Raw genomic sequence first — 20049 nt, forward strand, 5'->3', positions numbered from 1 at the left:
TGCTTTTGGCTCTTCATCTTGCGTGACTCACTAAGATCAGAGTTGCCTGCATGGGCAGGGTGGGAGACTGAAGGAGGAGCGACTTACCAGTGGCCCTGAAGAAAATGACAGCCCTTTTCTCAGAAAGCAGTAACTGTCTGCAGACCCTCTGGGAGCTGTGGGGTTCTCCTGAGCTCCGACCTACCCATGATGGAATGGCGTGGAGTCCATTCCTGGGTGGGTAACCATATCTGCAGTGAGGTCATGAGTGCCTCGTGCCATGGATGCTGTAAGCAGAGCTGGCATCTCAGAGGACGAGAGTGCTGGCAGGGATCTAGACAGTGTTGATGGTGTTCATGTGGTTTTAGGCAGAAATAAGGATTTCTGGGATTGGCCTAGAGGTCCTTGTGTCACTACTGGGGAAGGCTTTGCCATCATTTCTGTCCCAAGACCTCATGGGAAACAGTTTAGTGGTGGTGGGTTAATTCATCTAGCAGAAGAGCTTCAAGGCCTTCCGGCATCCTGGACACGGTCTTGGTGTTGCTGGCTGCTTTGGGCTAGCTATGCAGTGGAAACTGAGAGCAGAAAGCAGAGAAAGATTGGAAAGCTGGTGGTCTGATCAAAAGGAGTGAAGGAAGTTGATGGGATTAGCCCTATGCAAAAGAAACCAGGGAGAGGGGCGGCAGTGGTGAGATGGCTCAGTGCTTAAGAGAGTTTGCTGCTCTTGCAGAAGAGCTTGGATCCCAGTGCCCGGGTAGCTCACAACCACCTGTGACTCCAGCTCTTCTGCACTGTGTTCATAAATAAAAATATAAATCCTAAGAAATAGTTATTTTACTTATTGATAACTGGAGGGCCAGCCTCCAGGCAGCACCAGGGTATGCCAAAAAAAAAAAAAAAAAGAAAAGAAAAATCCATGAACACGGCAAGGGCTAGACTGTTCTACCCAAGGGGAAAGTAAAGACGACGGTAACTGTCTCTTTTACTTGTTCTGAAAAGTCTCTTTCTGACCATCTCTGTCTCCACACAGTTACACTCTTTACAGACAGCTATACATCTCTCTTTACATACAGCATCTCTCTCCAGCATAGTGATGTATTTTTACATACAGTTACATCTCTTTTTTGTATACACTTCTCTCTACCCTGCCACATCACTCACTCATTCACTCACTCGCCTGTAGTTAGAGTTTTCCTGCCTGGCCCAGTCAGGACAAATCTCTCTTACCCGCCAGTCCCACAGTCGCTCAGACCCAAACAAGTAAACACACAGAAACTTATATTGCTTACAAACTGTATTGCCGTGGCAGGCTTCTTGCTATCTGCTTCTTCTATCTTAAATTAACCCATTTCTGTTAGTCTATACTTTGCCACATGGCTTGTGGCTTACCAGTGTCTTTACATGTTGCTTTTCATGGCGGCAGCTGGTGGTGTCTCTCCCCAACCTTTTACTTTCCAGAATTCTCTTCTCTCTTATCCCGCCTATACTTCCTGCCTGGCCACTGGCCAATCAGAACTTTATTTACACAGAGCGACATCCACAGCACTCGCCTCTACACACACACCTCCGTCTTACACATGCTCAGCTCCCTTCTATATAGCTGTATCTTCTCTATCTCTCTACCCACTCAGCTACATCTCCCTTTCTGCATACACACACACCTCAGTTTCCAAACTCTAGACAATTACATGTTACATATACAGAGTCCGACCCATTCTCATAACACATGAGAAGTCCCACAGTTTCTCTCTGGCGAGGTGGGTTGTACTGACCACCTGTGAGTGATTGGCAATGCTTGGCTGTCAGCCAAGCACCTTGGTGGGCAGGCAGGAGGCATGTAGGCTGAGAGACATCACAGAAAGTGATATTGAAATTCAGGGCCAGTCAATGGCCATACCGCCCTGAACACACCCAGTCTTGTCTGAAATTCAGGACCTAAGCAATAAATAGTTGGCTGAATCTTGAGCCTAGGAGTATGTGCAGAAAGCCAATTACTGCATGGTGTTATGTCTACCAAAGTTGCCTGGCCTTGGTTTAACAGACACTTGGGAACTTGTCCTTGTGTATTCTTGCAGGGACAGCTAGTCTGTTTGAATTTGTTCTGAAATCTAAAATTAGCTGTCTTTGTGACTAAGAATACTGCTACTTTCCTATCTCAGGTATGAAAAATATCCTAGTATGATTTCTGTTTATCAGAATTATACAGCTTAAGCAGAAATCATCTTCCTGACCATCCACAGCTATAAATGTGCCCATAAAGTGTAAAACACACTACCAATGGACTGTGGAAAGAATCCCACAGCTGTTTTTTTTTTTTTTTTTTTTTTTTTTAGGGGGGAACTGTGGCAGCACATGAGAGGGTAACAGAAACAAACAGATTCAGAGTCAGTGACCTCCATGGCTCTCTCCATGCAGGGGCTCCCATCAAAGAATTATTCATCTGATAGGTCGACTTGTTGAATATCAGCTGTTATCTGCTGCATATTCTTAAACGGCCTCCAGCTTTTACTTTTTCCCCACTAGAAATAACTATTTTCATTTTTGTATCACTTTGTCTCATTTTTCCCCTCAAGAAAATGCTGAGTTAAAGTAATTTTTCTATTTTGCTAGAGCAAATGGAGACGTTTCTGCTGCTAATTCATACAAAGGGGTAAAGTAATCCCAACACGGGAGGAAGTTTCCGTGGGTCAGTGCCAGCATTGCCTCATTAGAATTGCACAGAACAGTAAACTCTACATACAATTTGAAGGAACTTTCTCTACCAAAGAGCAGTCCTCACCCCTTCCCACCTTTAAAGCAGAGCTGTCCCATAGAACGTAAGTTCCTTTGGCAGTAATGCTAATGGTGTGGTTGTTAGAGTAGGGAGTAGGCTCAGGGTCGTCAGGAAAGAAACCCTGGATATGTGCTTGTGGTTCCATCCCATCGTCTCTCCTTTCTCTCCTCTCTCTCCCCTCTTCCTTCTAATGTGAGAAAAATTCCTTCCTTCCTTCCTTCCTTCCTTCCTTCCTTCCTTCCTTCTTTCTTTCTTTCTTTTTTTTAAGCAATGATAGTTAGTTTGCCAAGGACTCGTATTCCAAACTTCTGCTTTGTGCTGACTCTCCCATCTGGTCAGGTTGTAAAGGTGACTTTCAGTGGGATGAGGTAGGACCATCACTGCCTGTGTCAGGAATAAAAGACAGGAGCCATCTTGGCACCTGTGTGCTCGCTAGCCCACTTTGGGTCTTAGCAAGTCTTTCTGCAAAAAGAACTGCCTTGCTGAGTTCCTCTGGCCTTGTCCTTTTTGAGATTATTTTTTGTTTTTGACATTGTTTTTTCTCCTCCCTCACTCTGTCCTGAGTGTGTTTGTGTGTGCATGTGCATGTATGTGAGCATGTGCATTTGTGTATATATACATGTATAGCATGAAGATTAGAGGACAATCTTGGGTACCAGTCCTGCTTAGCTTCCTTTTTTTTGGGACAAGGTTTATCACTGGCCTGGTGCTCACTGAATGTGTGAGGCTGGTTGTGTGGGAGCCTCAGAGATCTGCTTGTCTCCACTTCTCTGGTGCCAAGATGGAAGACAGTCCACTATGCATGGCCTTTATTCCTTGGGGACTGAACTCAGCTTGTTCCGCAGGCAGACGCTTTGCCTGTGTCGCTCTCCCTGCAGCCCCTCTCGGTAGCTTTCTTTTACTCCTCTTCCCATAATCCCCCCCTTTTCTGACATAGCCTGTGACATTCTAAGGGACAGCATGAAAAGCATTTCAGGTGTGGTTAGAAACAGTAACTGAAGTTCCTAATATCAGCATCGTATGAAGATTTTATCCCCCGCCCCCCAGAATACCCAGACACTCTCTGCATTTTTAAAATTGTGTTTTTCTTGTTCACTCACAAATCTTACTGTCCTCTGGAAGATGCACCTCCATTCCTCTTTTGTGGCATGCTTTTCCACTCTCCTGCCCTGTCCTGATGAAACGGAATTCTGTCACCTGTAGGCAGTGGGATTCTTTGAAAGAGACATTGAGCCAGGAATAAATGAATCTGATCAGATTTCCCAATTCTGCCTCAGTGACTACAGTGACCTTGAACCACCCATTTGAATTCCATGCCTTCCTTTGTTCGTTTGAATTTGAGATGCTCACACAAGTCTTACCTGATAAGAGTCAGATAACGAAAGGGATTTGAGTATGCTTCATAACGTGATTAGGATTATAAAGTCACAGACCATGGGTTGTCACATCAGGTTCTGTACTGGTGTCTCTACTTAGTTTAATGCTTAGCTTAATAACAGACATGTGTTAGAACTGTCTAGACCAAATATTAACAGGGTCTAGAGCAAACCAAGCCAGCAAAAAGAAGATTGACTGTTTCATTTCTTCTTGCAGATGATTTTGAATGCTCAAGAACTGCATAGATTCTCCTCATTTCTTCCATTAAGTTAGCATTGGGGGGCCCCACAATTTAGCATAACAATTGATGTATGATGCTGTGTATACAAACACATGTATTGTCTGCTGATAAGTTGGTGTATTTTCAAGAGTAATTTTGACTGTACAAATTTTACCTCACACACTGAATTGGGAGCTTAATTCCTCATGAGATTTGACTCCTGTGTGTCGTTGGCATCTCAGGTGGTAAAGTTGGCAAGAGGGAGACTTCTTATGTAATGAAAATTCCCTGGAAGGATGCAGATACATTTATGAAACCTAGGCCTTGAGAGAATGACATGCTCACATAATAAACCACTTGTTATTACATAGTTGTTTTCTAAAAGAGGAGGTGCTGGGATCCTGTAGACAACCAGCTTTTCATGAGTATTGAGTTTCTCATCTAACACACATGATATACTTTTAAAGATTTCGTGTGTGTGTGTGTGTGTGTGTGTGTGTGTGTGTGTGTGTGTGTGTGTGTAGAAGAAGGGGTCAAATCCTCTGGAGCTGGAACTACATGTGGTTGGGGCTGTCTGATGTGGATTCTAGGAACTGCACTCAGGTCCTCTGGAAGAGCAGCAAGCGCTCTTAACTGCTGAGCTGTCTCTCTAGTTCATATTTTAACCACACTGCCTTCCCGTTCTTTCTAGGTTTTTACTTACTGTGCAGGTGACAGAAATCTAAACCAGGCCACCAAAGGCCAAGCTGAGCATTCTCCTCTAAGAAACAAAAATCCATGTTTCTAATGCTTTCATTTTCAACAGCCCAGCAGGCTTTCTTTGTTTTGTGAGAGTGGGCAGTTCATTTTTCTGATGCTGGGAAACCATGCCAGCCATTTATGTGTTCTCAAAGAGGGTTTTGAAATGGGCAAGAAAAGATAAGCCATGGCTATTTGGGCAGAAAATGGAGAGTACTCCAGGGGTGGGGAAGCAAGGGAACGAGGCTGGGAAGTACTTGGGTGTTTCCCTTCACCCCTCCCCATGCCCGCTCCCCCCCTGGCAATTCCATGTGTCTTTAAAAGGAAGTTTTCTTCAACAGAGGTGACAAAACCAGTCCGCTGCTGGCTGCCCGTGCTGCCCGTGCTGCCCGTGCTGCCCAGGTTTTGTGTGTGTGCCCCACAATGGGGCACTGAGAAAGGGAATGATAAGAACTGATCTTCAGAGCCTGTGAAAGGAGAAGGTTAACACAAGTCACACACTCGGTGGAAGCTTTACTTCCACGTTTCTGTGTCACACTTGTCTCTGTCTCCTTATATGAAGGCACGTGAGCCGGACCTGTCTTTGCCAAATATTTCTGGATACAGATGCAGTCTATGAAGCCAAATGTTAGCTGCTCTGTGGAGAAATATTAGAGTTTCTTCCTTCCTGACAGGAGTCCTGAGGGCGGACTCTGCTGCCATTGAAATTTCCATCCTGTTCTCCTGGGAGTCTGAACTCTGCACTCCATGCTTCAGTGGGCCAAGATGTTAGCTTGGAGGGAAGAAGATAGTAGCAGGGCTCTACTGAGTTAGCCAAGCAGTTCTAGCAACCTGCAAAAGTTGTGATGGAAACTCTCAGAGAGGACTGAGCAGTGAACACAGAGAGAATTAAAAATGGATAATTTCTAGATTCTTTCCTCTGATCTTTGTCAAAGTGAGTTACTACACACTGGGGTTTAACTCTCAGCTAGCAGGGTAAAAATAAAAAGTTTAACCTTTTAAGTGCTGGTAATTTGAGAGAGGCTTGCTGTTTTTAGTTTGAGCACATGAGCCTCTGAAAAGCTAGGAGGATAGAAATGGCTAACTAAATTTGGAACCTCAAAAAGGTCAGAGTAAATCTGGTGTTATCCAGTTCCCCCCTTTCTGCAGAATGCATGCTACATGTTTCAAAATTGTGAAAAAGATTGCAAAAAGGACAAGTGATGACAAAATGTGAACTGTGAAATATTGTTACAGGAAAAGATAAAAAAAGAACAGAATGTCTCAGGCTGATGAGTTTAGCAGATCTTCAAATCGGAGCACTAATCTATTGTTTCTGGCTTGCCGTGGCTGATGGAATAGATGATGGGGATGGGGCCATTGGAGAGTGCTTGATGCTATTTTCTACTTCCTAGTAAGCTGGGAGCCATGAATGTTATACATTTTCATTTCTCCTGCTGCTTGGCAAGACTTAGGCTCCTCCCTCCACTCCCAACTTAGTAACTAACAATGCCCCCTGAAGCTGCGTTCTTCTTTACCAACCGTCTAACTTACAAGGAACATTGCCTTAAAATGATGGCCCTGCATGACGAAAGTTCTTCAAGCCTGCTTCCTGCAGATAACACTTGCTTTTGTCTGGCACACACCAAGAGAAGAGGGGGCACAGTTTCTTTCCTTAAGTTGTTATAATCTAACTAGACTGATCAAACATGGAGAGAAGCCTTGGTTCACGTGTGTAAATACACACGTGCTTAAAGAATGTAAGCTAAGCAGGGGCCACAGACCTGGGTTCTGAAGGACAGAGGGGACGCATCCCATTGGCTCTCCAGTTTTACCTGTGATCAAGTCTACCCTGCCCTAAGCAAGGTAAACCAAGAGCAGATCCTTGGTGTCTCCTGGAATATACTTGCTTTGCTACTCCCTAGTCTACACCTCTGTTCTTGCTGCTGCATGTGCTTGAGGCACTTTCCTGAGCATTCTGATCTACCCATCTACCCCTCAGTTCTCCTCTCCAGTGTCTGCACCAGAGCAGGTGCTGGCCCAGTGTGTGCTGTAGTCATTTGCTTATGCATATCTTTCTCACACCCCACTCTGAGTCCCTGGGAGCCAGGGTTGCTCTTTTATTTAGTTTTCTATTTCATATTCTTAGTAGGATCCAGTGCACATGTCCTGATGTAAATGAGATTATCCACCAAGGTGAACAGCATCTCCAGAAGTAAGGAACCCAATTTATTGCCGTTGTAATTATGACTGTTCAGTTGCTTTCAAAGACTTCTCCCCTCTGCCCCTCCTTAGACTCAACAGTGTTGCTTTTGTTAGTCACCACCAGCCCCATGATGAGCATCAAAGGGCTACTAAAGTGTGGCCATGAATAGCCTTCCTCTGTGGGTTCTACTTCCATGTCTTTTCATTGTTTATCCAAAATGGATGGAACTCAGCAAATGATAGTGAGATTTCTCTGGACCAGATGAACTCCAACAGTGAGATTTCTTGTCTCTGTTTCAGGTTGTCTCCTACAGCATCTTTCTCCTCAAGTCAAGGGGTGGCTCTTAGAAGTGCTTTTTTAGCTACATAAAAGCCTGGCTATGGAGCTAGATGCTTCCTGTGGTATAGACATCCAGGCCCCAACTGATATTTCCCTTTGGGCAGCTCCCTGTGCCCCAAGGGACTAAGTTGATTCTAGCTGCCTCTCTGTACTTTATCTAATGAGCTGGCAAACTGGTTTTATCTTAGTGGATTTTCCTTGGGCTCAGTAAAAGGGATGATTTAATTACCTTTATTATTTTTCAAATGAGAGGTCCACATGCTGATTCTTCTGCAGGAGTGCCTTTTGATTTCTATCACAGGTCATTCAAATTGCTTTAGTTTCTTATGCATTTGGGATTAAAAACATTCTCAGATTCACCTATTTTTTAAAAAAAGTGCAATCTTTGGCAACACAAAAATTTTTTCCATTTGAAATTGAAGTCAGGAAATGCTGTTGGGATTCCTCAATTCTCAGAGAACTTGGGTACACTTCAGGCCAGCAGCTGCATTTCTGTAATGGCAATGGATTTCACTGACTAGAAATTATTGTCATGGCAGTCAATATATTTCTCTCATACCTTATTCCAAGGCTCGTCCCTATTATCAATTTGGAAGGATGATTATGAAAGGAAATAAAAAAAGATTCATTTTGCAGTGAAATTGTGTAGGAGATGTAACCAGGGTGATCAAAGGTCTTCAGGATTATCTGAAGCCATGGCAGGACAGTCCCTTACAATCCTCACAATGCCCACCATTGGAGACATTGTTGGACAAAGCATTAACTACAGTCTTGCCACTGCCAAGTGTTCTAGATGTATCTGTGTATAGTCTATAATTAACGTACCTGCGGAGCTGCACAAAGGACTTCATCCATTGTCCATTTCAGCAGAACAGCTGGGACAGAATTCGCATGGCAGGTGCTACCCAGGACAAGCCCAGAAAGGCCAGGGCCTATCTAGAAGACTTAACCCCTCCAGCATGGGCCTCATAGCTTGAGATCTCTTTAGAAACAGCAGTATTCTACTCTATGAAAGGGATAGAGTCAGATGTGGTGAGGGCTGTAATGAGCGAAGGGAGCTTGGTGCCTGAGCTCTGTTCTATCTGATGGAAAATTAATAGTGATGTGTAAGGGGCATGGAGACCAGTGAGTTGGGTCACAGGCACTGGGCTTGGGGAACTAGTTGAGTTTCTAGAAATAAAAACTGCTTCATCACATTCCATTTCCTGCCAATTTGTATTTAGATGGATGAATTTGTGAAATTTCATGGACCATCCAGAGAAATGTCAACCACAATAAATTCTTAGAGATAATTTTGGTTTTAACTTTGACGTCCAGTCTTAGGCTGGGACTTCACGAATGCTGCTCCTTATGAATTACCTTAGAGCCTTGGCTTGAGGGACTCGAGGTGAACTGCTTCCTCCTGTGACATCTCCCATATGTAGAGAAGCTCAGATGTTTCCGTCTTGTTGAGTCTGTACGTGAGCAGCTCTGGCATTATGACGTTGTTAATGCAGATGTACTGCCGGCAGAAGGGTCGGACTCCAGGCTTAGGTTGGTCAAACGTGATTTCAGGGCCTATGTTCTTCAAGGATCATGGCACCTCTCTCTTTTGTGTCTTAGGCTCTTTCCCTATGAGCTCTCTTTCTCCACTCTGCACTCTGGTGATCGTCGTCCCTCAGACTTCTGTGTTTCTTGATCTCCCTGCCTAGGACACCATTCCCAGTCCTTCCTGGGTCTGTATTGTTCACACACTCCAATTTCAGCTCAAATGGCTCCTTTACCCTAGAATGCCTTTTCCAAAACCCTTCACCACTGACATGCAGCATTAGGTACTTTTCTCATTGCTTTGACTGAATGCCTGACACAGGTATATCAGAACCCTTGACCTGGCTCCTAGCTTGAAGGTAGCAAGGTGGGGAAAGCAGCAGGGTGGAAACAGCTCAGACCATGGCGTCAGGGGTGTAAGGTGCTTACTCACATCTAGGTGGGTCAAGAAGCAGAGAGCAGACAGGAAGCAGGGCCAATATGAACCTCGGTGCCCACCCACAGGCCCCACTTTCTCCAGCAAGGCTCCACTTCTTAAAGCTCCCCCAAACTCTGAGAACATTGCCACCAGCTGGGGACCAGGTGTTTAAGTCCCAATGTCACCCTTCAAATCTTACTGTTTTAAGTCCTTTATTATACTTAATGCTGTTGAGGCCTGCTGTACTTACTTGTACACTGTTTTCTGTTTGCCTGTAAGAAGGTATGTTCTCTGACGGTACATATTTATTTTTATTTCTTTAATTTTTAAATTTTTTTTTTTTTTGTTTATTCTGGCCATTCCAAGCCCTCCCATTTAAGATGATGCTTGCTCACTTAGAGGCACTAGATAATTACAGAATATATAATACAGAATTATGGAATAATAAAATGTCATTCCAGTTCCTGGGAGGTAGACTGACATACAGACTAGTAGAAATCTATTAATGAAAGTGTTAACTTCTCATTTGGCACAGGATAGAGTTGAGTCTTGACTTTGAAAATTTGAACAAATTCAAATGGGATTTAGCAAGGGATGAGAGAGGATAGAATGACTAGAAATTTGTAGTGAGATGGGAACAAGTGATAGTAATATAAGTAACGGTTACATTCAACAATGGTCTCTGGAGCATCTGCTAGAACAGGAATCCACACAGTTGACTTAGATGTTTTGTTCCATAGCACAGTAGTTAGAAATTCCATTTTTGTACTTAAAATGCAGGTTCCTACTTGGAAGATGAAGTGTGTGTTCACTTATCTGTAGGCTCTACTCTGTTCTAGGAGATGAGGAGGCTACCATGCAGAAGGGTCAGAGGGTGCTGTAGGCCTAGCAGAAGAGGCATCCTCTGTGAATCCTATAATCCTGAGATGGAGGCTGACAAGGCAGAGCCTGCTTTGCTGGCCTCAGCTTATCTTTCTGCACAGTCCTGCCAACTGTCCTATCAGTCCTGGGGAGTGGAGAATGTGTTTCCCTTTTGAGGAAGGGAAAAGCAAGCATTGCTAAGAAGTGACTCGGTCAAGGCTAATTAGCAACTGAGCCAAGGCAAGAATTCAATTAGGAAAGTGTTTGCATCTAGGGAGACTAAACTTGGTTCGAAGGAGTGCGGACATTTAAGAAAAGGCAATTTTTATCTTACTTAATGAGGCTTAATGTTTTTTCTTGACATTTTTGGAGTTCCTGTCAGCAGAATCTTCGCCTTGAGTCTCAGGACTAGACTAGTCCTGCCTCTGTTGGTTTCTGTTTCAGAAGAGAGCTGTTTTGGAAGGGATTTCCTGTGAGCTTCTTTTTAGTAGCGTTGCTCTGCTTTTGTTAGACTGAACTCAGACTTCCTGCCATCCAGTTCATATTCTTAACCTCAGTACACTGTGACTAAGATGATGTCCAGTGACTAGCTGCTAGTGGAATAGGTATGGATCTGAGTCTGGAGAATTCCTTCGGAGGTGGATCAGGGTCCTTGTGTTTCATGCATGGCAAAGAGTTGGACGAGAAACATGTGGTTAGAAATAGGAATAGACTTTTTCTCTTTATTTCATTTTCTCTCTCTCTCTCCTTTGCCAGTAGTGTTTGTTTCTATCCTGGATCTCTGGGCTGTCCTGCCTCTGGTTCCTGGCCATCCAGGCAGTGTCAGGTGTGGGCTCCCTTTCATTGCACAGGACTCAAGTTGGACTAGTGTTTGGTTGGTCACTCCCACAAGTTCTGAGCCACTATTGCCCATCACATCTTGTAGGCAGGCCAGATTGTGGGTTGAAGGTTTTGTGGCCAGGTTGATGTTCCAGACCCACAGCTAGGACCCTTGCCTGGTTACAGAAGATGGCCAGTTTGGGCTTTATATCCTCCGTTACTAGAAGACTTTTGTTAGGGTCACTCTCATAGATTCCAGTGAATTTTCACTGTACTAGGTTTCCATATTATCCCTCCAAATGCACCCCTCCCCCCAAAAAATTCTGGTCATCTCTCTCAGTACTCTCTCAATTCCTTCCCCCCACCTGATCCCTCCTATTCTCATCCCCACCCACCCCCAATTTACCCACAAAATCTATTCTACTCCCCCTTCTGAGGGAGATTGGTGCATCCCCCCCCTTGGTCTCTCCTTGTTACTTAGCTTCTTGGGATCTGTGGATTGTAACATGGTTATCTTTTACTTTACAGCTAATATCCACTTATAGTGAGTACATACCATGTCTGTCTTTCTGGGTCTGGGTTACTTCACTCAGGATGATCTTTTCTAGTTCCATTCATTTGCCTGGAAATTTCATGATCTCATTTTTTAACAGCTGAATAGTACTTCATTGTGCAAATACATCACATTTTCTTTGTCTATTCTTCAGTTGAGGGACATGTAGGACATTCCAGTTTCTGACTATTATGAATAAAGCTACAATAAACATGGCTGAGCAAGTATCCTTGTGGTATAATGGAACATCCTTTGGGTATATGCCCAAAAGTGGTATAGCTGGGTCTTGAGGTAGATCAATTCCCAATTTTCTGAAGAACTGCCATATTGATTTCCATAGTGTCTGTATACGTTTGCACTCCCACCAGCAATGGAGGAATGTTCTTCCTGCTCCACATCTTCACTATCAGGAGCTGCCACTTGTGTTTTTGAACTTAGCTATTCTGACAGGTGAAGATGGAATCTCAAAGTAGTTTTGGTTTGTATTTTCCTGATGACTAAGTATGTTGAACATTTCTTTCTTTCTTTCTTTTTTTCCCCCCAAGACACAGGGTTTCTCTGTGTAGCTTTGCACCTTTCCTGGAACTCGCTCTGTAGACCAGGCTGGACTGAAACTCACAAAGATCCACCTGGCTCTGCCTCCTGAGTGCTGCAATTAAAGGTGTGCCCCTCCACCGCCAGGCTGAACATTTCCTTAAGTGTTTCTCAGCCATTTGAGATTCTTCTGTTGAGAATTTTCTATGTAGTTCTGTACCCCAATTTTTAAATTGGATTGTTTGGCTTACTGATGTCTAGTTTCTTGAGTTCTTTATATATTTTGGAGATCAGCCCTCTGTCAGATGTGGAGTTGGTGAAGATCTTTCCCCATTCTGTAGACTGTCATTTTGTCCTGTTGATGGTGTCCTTTGCCTTATAGAAGCTTTTTAGTTTTGTGAGGTTTCATCTATTCACCTTCATTAATGGTGTTCTGTTCAGGAAGTGGTCTTCTGTGCCAATGAGTTCAAAACTATTCCTCACTTTCTCTTCTATTATGTCCAGTGTGTCTGGTTTTATGTTGAGGTCTTTGATCCATTTGGACTTGAGTTTCATTCAGGGTGATAGATATGGGTCAATTTGTATTCTTCTACATGCCGACATCCAGTTAAACCAGTACCATTTGCTGGCTTCTTTATCAAAAATCAGCTGTCCATAAGTGTGTGAATTTGCCTGGTTTTCAGTTCCATTCCATTGATAAACCTGTCTGTTTTTATGCCAATATTATGTGGTTTTTATGACTATAGCTCTGTAGTACAGCTTTAGATCAGGGATGATGGTACCTCCAGATGTTCTTTTATTGTACAGGATTGTTTTAGTTATCCTGTTTTTTTTTTTTCCCTGTATGATTTCCTTTCAAGGTCTGAAATGATTCCTAATGATATTCTGCTATACTTACAGAGTATTGCCTAGCCAAATTGTCATCAGAGGGGCATTATCCAGCAATTGATGGGAGCAGATACAGAGACCCACAGCCAGACATTAGGACAAGCCAGGGAGGGACAGGAGACAGAGGGGTCAAGGATACCACAAGAACATGCCCACAGAACCAACTAAGCAAGACTCAGAGGCTCACAGAGACTGGGCCGACAAACATGGACTCTATATGGGTCTGAGTTAGGTCCCTGCATGTACCTTATGGTTGTGTAGCTTGATGTTCTTGTGGGACTCCCAATAGTGGGAGTGGGGGTGTCTCTGACTTTTTTTTTTACCTCCTCTTGGGACTCTTTTCCTACTACTGGGTTGCCTTGTCCATCCTTGATATGACAACTAGTGCCCAGTCTTGTTGTATCATGTTAGGCCATGTTCAGTGGGTAACCCTGGGATGCCTGCTCCTCTCTCTCTCTCTCTCTCTCTCTCTCTTTCTCTCTCTCTCTGTGTGTGTGTGTGTGTGTGTGTGTGTGTGTGTGTGTGTGTGTGTGTTTCTCTCTTTCTCTCTGGAAATGGAGGAGTAGTGTATCTGGGGGAGAAGGAAGGTGGGGGAGGTGGGGGCAAGGGACTGTGAGGAGTGGAGAGAAGGGAAACTGTGATCAGGATATAATGTAGCAGAAAAGAATAAAAGTTAAAAACATAATAAATAAATGTGTTTATATTTAAAAAACTTAGGAATAGAGACTGTTTGTTAAGAAAGGGAATTCCTGAGAATAGGAGTGGGCTGTGCTAAGGCTCATGACCCTTTTGCCAGAGGACATTTGCACAGCACCCACTTCTCCCACATTTATATATCCCTGGGCTTCTCTTGAGTATATTCTGTATGTTGTATGTAGAGGAAGGCTTCTGGTCTTTCTCTGCCAACCAGCTTCTTTCATAGCAACCTTGAAGTAAACTTCTTCAGTCTCTGGTCTTCTGCCATGCTAGTGAGCCAGGTTTCTGGATCCTTCTACTCTTAGTGGTCTCTTTTCCTGTGACAATCTTCCTTGATGTTGCTACTTTTTTGACCAGTAGAATGTAGTAAAATCAAAACTTCTTGGACTCCTGGGCTGGACAGAGGGGTGAAGCTCCAAAGCTGACTCTTGCATCTCTTGGATCCTCACACAGCAGTAACCTGGTGCCATGTAAACACAGCTTTGTGAGGTGCTGAACTAGTAGCTCAGTTGATAGAGAGCTTGTCCAGTGTGTACAAAACCCCAGGTTCCACCTCTAGCACTGTATAGACCAAGTGCGGTGGTGTGCATCTGTGATCTTAGTACTCAGAAGATAGAAGAAGCTGGAGAGTCAGAACTTCAAGGCCATCCTGGGATCCTGGATGATGATGATAGTGATGATGGTGATGATGATGATGGTGGTGGTGATGGATGATGATGATGATGATGATAATGGTGATGATGATGATGATGATGGATGATGATGATGATGTTGACAACAGCAGGATTAGCAGCTGATGTCACCATATTGTGAGGGAGCCCTAGTGTTATTTCTTTACAATGTCTGTGTGTATGTGGGGAGAAAGAGAGAGAGCGAGAGAGCGAGCGAGCGAGCGAGAGAGCTCATGTGATTTGAGAGAAAAGCCAGCTTAGATAGTTTGCCTGGACCATCTATTTGACTCTTGCTCTAGCTGCCAACTGATTATAGCTGCTGTGACGCCCACAAGTGGCACTTGCTGAGCCCTGTTACTCCACAGGAGAGGGAGTAATGAGCTGTTTTTAACATAAACATGGTTGGCAGCAATCAATACCAGGAGGGCGAAGACTCAGGACCCAACACCTTGGGTGGATTTGCCTCCGCTCTGGCTAGCTTTGAGGTCTCCTCCCAGTAGGGTGCAATAAATACCTTCTGATTGAGTGTCCTCATCTGCAAATGAGTGGCATAACAGGACCTCCCTTATAGGTTTGTGAGGAGGTCAATTAAACTTGTTATATGAAATATATAGAGCTTGGCAATAGCAAACATTCAACAAATGTTCTGTATTAACCATGTTTCCTCATATATCATGTTAACCTATTTAATTCTGTTTTTTTTTTTTTTTTCTTTTGTTAAATGCTTCATGGTTATCGAAAGAAAGTGAGGTTCAAGTTTGAATACTGTGTTAGGTGACAACAAATATCTGGATTCTGAAGGGAAAAATCACGTTAGGACAAGAGTTCCTCATCCAGAATCTAATCCAAAGAGTGTTTTCCTTGCTACATATATTACAGCCAGCTACTGTGAGGAGGAATGAATTAATAATTGTCAAAACCTCCAGACAGCAAGCTCCCTGTCTGCTTGTTTATGAACATTATTGTCTTTATCTTATACCTTTCCCCTCCCACATCCTGGAAGGATTCCTACATCATTCAGGAATGAGAAAGCAGGCTTTTCAAGCCCCCGGGCCACCGCTTCCCGCTTGGTGAGGACTGCAAAAGGTTCCTCATGCTGTGGCAGTTCCTCGACCTCCATAAGCTCTTTCCAGTCATGGCCAGGAGTGGGAGCGGGTGAATTTCAGATATAGATTGGAGCCCTTCCTTACTAACTCCAGTGAAATAGCTCAGAGTTTGGCTCACACTTTTAAATACTATGCAGATGGCGCTGAACCTCAGCCAAACTGGCGGCAACTTGATTTCCTCTGGTGAGTGCTGGTGGGGTGTCCACAGCAAGGCATTCATTCCCACCTCTTGTCCCTGCTTCCTTTCTCTCTCCTCTCTCTTTCTTTCTCCTTTTCTCACATAAAAAAAATCTTCCACATGCATTCTGTATTTTTCCTATCAGCTCATTTAAAAAAAAAAAAAAACAAAAAACAACAAGCCGTCTTACACTAATGAATGGAATCTCGGGCTCCCTGCCTGAACTTGTGCTTGTGGTAGCTGTCCTGTTGTGTGGAAATTTGCACACCAGGGGCAGATCCACTGCTCTCCCCTCTGTGGTCCCCCACTGTCAGGAGAGAAAATGTTCACAAAAGGAGATCTGAGGAGCTTCCCACCGATTTAGAAGAGGCAGAAGAAAGGATGCTCTGTGCCAGCTGTGACGGCGGCTCTGGTATGCTGATAGGAATGCTCAAATATCTGTGATTTTGGAGCTCATCCTCAGGAGCTGAAAAACCTAACTGCATGGAGTGGATTTTTGAACACTCTTAACACAAACCCAGCTTTGATAAAGGGATCTCTTCCACTTGTTGTTGTTTGGTTGGTAGGTTTGATTTTTCTGTTATCTGTAGCAGTGTGGTATTTTTGCATACAGTGATGTTGTAGGGCCAAGCAAAACATTTCACCAAGTAAACTACATGTAAATGTATTCCACATACAGGTAGAGTGTGTCTGTATGGAGCATTCTACATCCTTGTCCCCTAGCTAGGATTTTAACCCTTGTTCTTATACAGAGCCTTCCTGCTCACCCACATCACTTCTGGTTCTGACTGGTTGCTGCAGAAGGTTGAGTGAAGCTTAGTTTCAGCTGCTGGGGTAAATTGGAGCATGTATGAGTCGGAACCAACCTAGAGAGACTGTTGGCATACCCTCTTGCATCCTGTTTGTAATCTTTTTAGGCCAATCTGAATTAAGCTTTCCTTTCATTGAGTGTCTTTATGTCTCCGAGTGATATACATTCATTTATCTCTGTATATATGGAGACAATGGTCCTATTCATTGAAGCCCCCAGGAAGCATTCTGTGTTTGATTCTTAGTCCCAATAATTTGATAATTCTATTTTCAGCCTTTATTATTAAGTGCCTATATTTTATTATCAATTATATTTATTATTTAAATATGTTAATACTTTTACTTCTAATCTATGATCTCTTGATAACATTTTTTTCACTCCCGAAACTAAAAGATGAGAGTAATTTTGTACCTATCTACTATATTTTACATTCTGTTACCATATTTTTACCTTCTTTGGATGGGTAATATTTACATATTTTCCTGTAAGCATTATCAAGAATCCTAGGCGTTTTTTTGTGTTAACCTAATTTTAGCATTGACAATTACATAATTATTGATTACTTATGTATATAAGTATACATAATTACCTATGTATCAATCTACCATTTATCTATTGACTGCTATCATTTATCATCTATTGACCCATTAGTCTTAGTGGTCTTTAACCATCAGCTTGACATAGTCTATAGTCACTTGAGAAGAGAGTCTCAATGGAGGACATGCCTAGATAACATGGACCTGAAGACATGTCTGTAGAGGATTCTCTATATTATTGATGTTGGAGGGCTCAGCCCACTGTAGACAGCACCGTTCTCAAGGCAGGTGGTCTTGGGCTGTATAAGAAAGCTAGTTAAGCATGAACCAGAGAGATGCAGCAAGCAGCTTTCCTCTGTGGTTCCTGCTAACACTCCTGCCTTTATTTCCCTCAATGGGTGGTTTTGATCTGACAGTGTAAGGTAAAATAAATCCTCTTCTCTAAGTTGTTTTTGTCCAGTGTTTTATCTCAGCAACAGAAAGAAGGGAACATCATGTGTCTATCTAGTCTAACAGCCAGCCTAATGCTGTCCCTTCCTGAGACTCCACTTGCTTCTGGGAGGGTCAGTGTCTTCAGGCTGGATAAGTGGCAAGTTACTAGTGTCAAGGTGGAGAGGATTTTCTTACATCCCATTAATGTACATATTGTAGCTTGTTGCCCATAGCCATTCTTTCTGTTCTTGAATTCTTTACATTTTCTGAAGCCTACGCTTTCTCCCTTTCTGGCCTGGTTCTTCTTCTCTAGCCTTGGTGGTATTGCATTCCTCAGGATTTGCCTACTCTACTGGAATGGGTCTATATTTATTCCCCTAGTTTGCTAGTGTATATCTTTAGCTGATATTCTGAGGAAAATGAGGTTTATATTTTCAGAGCCCATGCAGCTATGTAAATGTTAATATGCTCTGTTTTCCCTGTGTGATTGTTTAGCTGGGTATTCTAGGTTGTCGTTTGTAAAGCTCACCTGCCTTCCACCTTCCAATGCCACTGATGGGAATTCTGAGGCTTAAATGATTTTTCTACTTTTGTAGTTACTTATTATCACCCATAAAGCTTTAGAATTTTTATCTTTCTTCATTGGCTACTTACATTCCACAAAAAATGTGGGCTGAATTTTTAGATAATTCAGTAGTCTAGACACTAAGGAAGATTCAATTGTAGGGACAGGTTATAATTAGTCTGAGAAATACCTTCCTTTATTTCTTTGATAATTCTTCACTGTCCTTTTTCAGTTTTATCTAAAATGCCAGGTTGCAGTGGCTGAAGGATTATAGGTATATCTCTATGGAAAAAAGTCTCGTGACTTTTCACTCTTTGTCTCTCTTCTCTGCCCTGTAGTATTTCCTTACTTCTGAAGTCTTATATTCTCTAATTCGTTTTCACTTCTGATAGCTCTACCTTTTCTTTAGTTGAATCATTTTTTACATTGATTTATTTTAAGTATGTGTATGTGTGAGTATGTGTAAGAAATAGAAGGGAACTTGTGGGCCCCAATTTCCCCTGTCTTTTGACTGAATTCTGGGGAACACACTCACGTGGTCAGGCCTGGAGTAAGTGTCATTACCTACTGAGCAATCTCACCAGTGTAAGCTAACAAAAACTATTACAAGCAATTCATATTCTTAGATATAATACATGTTTAAGTCTCCTTCAGTGTTTATTAGCTATTTAAAGTTTTCTTCATTCTCTGAGTTTACTCTATGGGGCTTTCTGCTCATTTTAGTTGTTGTCTTCCATGTGACTGATTCTCTTCATGTCTTATTTTAAAATAAAGACTATATATAGAAAGATATAGACATCTTCTGCTATTCCCACTCTAGATCTTGCCCATATGTGCAACTAATATGTAAGTGGAGTGCAGCTACATCTGTGTACTTAGGAAGCCTTCCTTTGGTATGAGCAGATGTAGGAAGCCCCTTGTCATGAGCAGATGTAGGAAGCCCCTTGTCATGAGTAGATGTAGGAAGCCCCCTTTGTCATGAGTAGATGTAGGAAGCCCTTTGTCATGAGTAGATGTAGGAAGCCCCTTGTCATGAGTAGATGTAGGAAGCCCTTTGTCATGAGTAGATGTAGGAAGCCCCTTGTCATGAGTAGATGTAGGAAGCCCTTTGTCATGAGTAGATGTAGGAAGCCCCTTTGTCATGAGTAGATGGAAGAAGCCCCTTGTCACGAGTAGGCAAAGAAGCCCCTTATGTCATGAGCAGATGGAGGAAGCCTCATTTTGTATGAGTAGGCAGCTGGTGGGCAGGTAAAAGGCTATACAAATTTCAGAAGAAATGTAATTACTTTGAGGACTGGTACCCCACTTGAACACTCAGCTGCCAGTGAGCCTGATGAACCCAACAGTCCCCACCTCCCTAGAGCTGTGATTACAAGCACCCACCACTGTACTTGTCTTTTTTTATTTTTTATATGGGTTCTGGGATCAACCTCAGGTCCTCATGCTCTCACGGTAAGCACTGTACTGTCTAAACCATCTTTCCAGACCTTATCACTTCTGTGAAATGTGTGTGTTCAGCTACATTTCCTTGGGGTGTGCTTAGCCAACACTTTGTATTCAGTTCACTTCATCAAAGTAGAACAAGAGGTGGGAAGATTGAATTTCTAACATTTATCTAGGATTTTATAAATGGTTCTGTTCTTATTTACCTAAATCATAAACTTCTCCCTAAATTAAACAGCTCGATTTCTTTACCATAAACTCACAAAACATGTTCTAAATCTAATTTTTAACCCTGAATTCTCAAGTTTTAGGAACATGATTTTAATTCAGTGTATAAGTATGGAGATGTTAAACAAGTTGTTATCCTTATAGAGGAAAAAACCCAATGGAGAAATTAATT

This window comes from Onychomys torridus, chromosome 3, assembly GCF_903995425.1.
Source record: "Onychomys torridus chromosome 3, mOncTor1.1, whole genome shotgun sequence".
NCBI classification, from domain to species: domain Eukaryota; kingdom Metazoa; phylum Chordata; class Mammalia; order Rodentia; family Cricetidae; genus Onychomys; species Onychomys torridus.